The sequence below is a fragment of the Sinocyclocheilus rhinocerous genome, unplaced genomic scaffold, assembly GCF_001515625.1.
Source record: "Sinocyclocheilus rhinocerous isolate Xijiao unplaced genomic scaffold, SAMN03320098_v1.1 scaffold142, whole genome shotgun sequence".
In the NCBI taxonomy this organism is placed as follows: domain Eukaryota; kingdom Metazoa; phylum Chordata; class Actinopteri; order Cypriniformes; family Cyprinidae; genus Sinocyclocheilus; species Sinocyclocheilus rhinocerous.
The window spans coordinates 802,385-806,731 of NW_015644380.1; the positions used below are offsets into that span (position 1 = coordinate 802,385).

The following is a 4,347-nucleotide window of genomic DNA, read 5'->3' on the forward strand; positions in this document are numbered from 1 at the left end:
TCTGTGCAGTATTCATACTCGAAGCCGGAGGGTGCTCTCGCGCAGAAAGTCGTACGAGGAAATTCCTAATATTCCTAATATATAACCACAAACTGTATTGATTTTGTCTCCAGGGGTTCTCAACTCTGGCCCGCAAGGTCCACTTTCCTGCAGAGTTTAGCTCTAACCCTAATCAGACACACCTGAACAAGCTCATCAAGGTCTTCAAGATTACTAGAAAGTTACAGGTTGCTCTGTAGGGACATACAGCGCCAGAGTTGAGAACCTCTGGTCTATACCTTTATCACAAATCACACAAGTAAAATACAATTAAACTCTTTATTTTTCCAACATTAATAAAAGTGAATCAGTCACATTCACATGACCTACTAAAGTCTGGACACAAGTTTTTAAAGGTGCAGTAAAGTCTCATAAAAAAGTGGCATTAATCAACAAAACATGTATACCTCCACTGGTGATATTTGGTCTATTGAAAATAGAAAGAAATAAAGTATGACTGAATGCTACTTCAAGTGTCTGCTGTTCTGTAATACAATTCAATCTCCATTACCAACATGAACTGCATTTGCTGCACCATACAGTTTTGACCCCAGAAGGTATCAAATATAGAAAAAAAATACTTAGACTAAGATGAGGTTTTAACCTGACAGAGCTAGGTAGTATTGATATAACCAAAACTGCATCTAACATGAAAACCATCAGTCTGTCTTCCTCCCCACACCTCAAGTGTCCACTGTATTGGCTCGTCGTCAGAGTTAGGTCACCCTGTAAATAAACAGACACAATTTGTGATATTAAAACAATGATCTAAAACATTTAACCACAATTTTATATTATGCAGTGAAGAATGGGTAAAAATAACAATAATGTTATATCATGCAAGTCTATGCATAGATTTATACTTGCCTGAATATGAGAATGAGACCAATCACTCCTTCTGTATGCTCATCAGCTTACACTCCGGCTTATTCTGCAGTGAATCCAACGCCTTCCTGTTGATAGAAACATGTGTTCATAAGACTTTGCTTTTTAACCAACAAATTACAGATTGTTTGAACAAAAGAAAAGTTTTAACTGACAAGACTGGACTGGAATTAACTATAAGTTGAATACCATCATAAAGAAGCGTAAAAACACTTTTACTAACACTTTCTATTCACACTTTTCAAAATTAGTCCTATAAAACACAATCGCTGGTGGCAACAGGTGCTTTAGGGTTAGGTAGTATGTTAGCTTAGCATAGCGACAAAACACGACAATTAATGCGATTACTACAAAGTTATTGCTCTAAACTCTCTCTATTACTTCAGTTGAATGTTTGAAAGAGCAGAAACTAGCGTTACGCTAAACTATGCAATTGTTTTATTTAGTAACGATGTTAGCTAGCTAGCAGTTACAGTAATTTCCAATTGTGCTCAAGTTTTTACGTGAAAAACAGCTTTGTGAATCTCTGAACTATTGAAAACATTTTCGCTGAAATATCACTCACTGTGACCGCACGCAAGTTAACTTTAATGAGGTTATGTGATTAATATGAACGTTAGTGTACAGTATAATGAGTCAAGCAAACAAGAATCAAACTATCGAAATGCACACGGACCAAAGTATTACAAATCAGAAATCTAAAACAGAAAGGCAAACTTACCTTAAACACGAGAAAATCCAGCCATGCATCTCCTCCGTGACAAGCCCAACCGTCTCTCTGATTCAAAGTGTGGATCCAAACCAGTGTTGCCAGATTGGATGGACAATTTCCAGCCCAAAAGCTCACAAAAACCCGCCCAAAAACCGCCCAATACTTTAACTGTCAAAATAATGTGATAGAATATGTAAATCAAGGTTGATAAGAGCCATTTTAACTCCTTAAAACAAAATATTAACGACAAAATAATATAAATATAACGTTAGATAAATTTTGCATTCAGGTAAACGGATCAAATCAGGGCAAATAGCCTACAATAAAGAGAATTAGGCTACCGAATATGAATAAAATATGCAAGCAAACACTGTCAAAACGGCAATCAAGAAATTAACCGATACCCTCGAAACAAGACAATGTCCGCAGTCAGAATAATTAAATTTAAATGCAAAAAGTGCCCGACAGATAGCCTAAGTGATAAGAAAAAGCAACGTATTTAGCAGGTAGCCTATTTCACACTCGTTCATGTACACACCATGACAGTCAACTCAAAACTGTGTCATTCATTGATACACTGAATTATAATCCGACAATTAAAAAAAAATAACATCAATAATTGCGTTTACCTTCGTGTCGCTCTATAATTTTACACAGAACTAGAGGAAGCCTCTTGTTAAGTTCATATCGTAGAACATAATACAGAACTTTGCACAGTCAAAACTAATCAAGTCTAGCAGTTTTCAAGGATTTATCAATCTGGTCCGTTTAAAAGATAAAAGAGGATCATATAAACCGACATATTTAGTTTTGGTTTTGATTAATTCAAATGTGCTCTGATTTCGGAGTTGCAGTGGCAGAGTCTTCGTGTCATCTCACTCCACAATAATTCACGTTTTGAGAGTTGAGTCACTCTCCCACTCTTTAACTTATATTTAGGCATTGTGATTACTTGAATATACAGTCATACTACATTCAAAATCAGGTACGTTATAACTTATCACGCTAAAAACTTGTCACTCATGAATCATAACGTCTGTCTGCTGAGCCCTCGTGATAAGTGCGGCTGTCGACGTTTACATCAGCACCAGCGCCTCTGCAGTGTGTGTGTGTGTGTGTGTGTGTGTGTAGTAACGTTGTGATGACTGATTGGATGCAGTACATGCATACTTGGGCTTGTTTGTTAAACAATTAGCCTATGCAATTTATATGTTTGAAAACCGCCAAACTGACCCCAAACCAGCCCAAATTTTGTCCACCCGCACAATCAAATTCGAAACCGCCCAATTGGGCGGGAACCCGCAATCTGGCAACACTGGTCCAAACACGCATGCGCGGATTCAAGCGCGCTGAACTTTTAGATTAAAATGTACTCAATATTTCTAGATTTATGTGCAATGACTATAAAACATATAAATATTACAAGTAAATATTAATAAGAGTTACTCTTCTCACGCAGTTCATTAATTACATGAATTAAATGTGTACATTTTACTTAGAAAATTGTTGTTCTCCTTGATTTTTAATATTACAAGTAGAATTTATGATGATTAATTTAATATATTTTACAACACCACAAAAACATTTTTTTTTCAGTGGCACACACTCACTGTTATTTGACTGGTTAGTTTGTAAAAGCTGTAGACTGTCTAATATTCTATTGTCCATGTCTGACTATGGCCTATTCATCTCATGCTCTATTGAGATTAAGCAATATAATATAAAAGGATCCACGGGAAACTAAAGAACAGATTTACACTTGACTACCCTTGGTATGAAAAAAGAAACGGGTATGGCATTTCTGGGTTTCCGCTCTCTTTCTCTTTTATTTTTTGGTAGTAGGGCTTGTTAATAAATCCGAAGTTCCTTTTGAAGTATTTAATAGCCACAAACAGGAATCGTATTGTTAGTATCCACAAACTTAGTTAGCTCATATTCTTATGACTGATGAGATTATGAAAACATAAATGCACTGATCATGCTCTGATTCTACCCACCTGGTCCCACAGCTGTTATAGCAGTTCAGCTCCTGAATAACAAAAAGGAAATATGCACCTGTACATCTCATTCAGTTCAGAATGGGATCTACAGGAAGAGATCAGATGATTTGTCCTTCTCTTCCATTTTCATATAAACGATTTAGCACTGAAATGTGGCGTAGATGTATGAATGCTTCCTGTCTGGCCTGTACCAGCGATATCTTTAACGCTGAAAAATAAGAACACATAAAAGTCTTTAGAAGAGAACAGGGGGCAATTTATATATTAGAGGTTGGCTCAGAGGATTCGACCCAGAGGTGTACTTATTTCAAAAGAAAATAAAAACATCTGTAGAACGAATGGACCTGACATGCGCATTCACCGGGTCTCTACATCTTGGGTTTCCAGTTCACAGGGGATTTTGTTGCTTTTCAAATCGCCACCTTTTTGCACAGGCCACAGCAGTTTTCACTGATACATCATTACACGTCCTGAATATTGAAGAAAATTATGTCCTTTAAGAACTCTTGAAATCAAAATTGGAGTTTTGTGGTATTTAGTTGATAGTGTGTTAACTGTAAGGCTATATACATGCTAGTGTACTCTTAAAAAGCTGCTGTTTAAACCCTCTTAAGTTGGTTTTAGCTGGTTCAAGATGGTCTCCCAGCCTGGTCAAGCTGGTTTAAAGATGGGTGGCCAGCTGATTTCCCAACTTCACCAAGCCAGCCAAAA

At 36.8% G+C, this 4,347-nt stretch overlaps 1 protein-coding gene and 1 long non-coding RNA gene across 2 annotated transcripts in view; both read left to right on the forward strand.

Annotated features, from left to right (window-relative positions):
- Positions 1-825, forward strand: part of LOC107758300 (uncharacterized) — a 1,911-nt gene extending 1,086 nt beyond the window's left edge. Inside the window, exon 3 of the long non-coding RNA XR_001642010.1 lies at positions 760-825. This is a non-coding gene — a long non-coding RNA (uncharacterized LOC107758300). The remainder of the gene's footprint in view (positions 1-759) is intronic.
- Positions 1-4,347, forward strand: part of LOC107758299 (uncharacterized protein C8orf34 homolog) — a 101,711-nt gene that overhangs the window by 91,291 nt on the left and 6,073 nt on the right. The gene's annotated exons all lie outside the window — the stretch shown is intronic.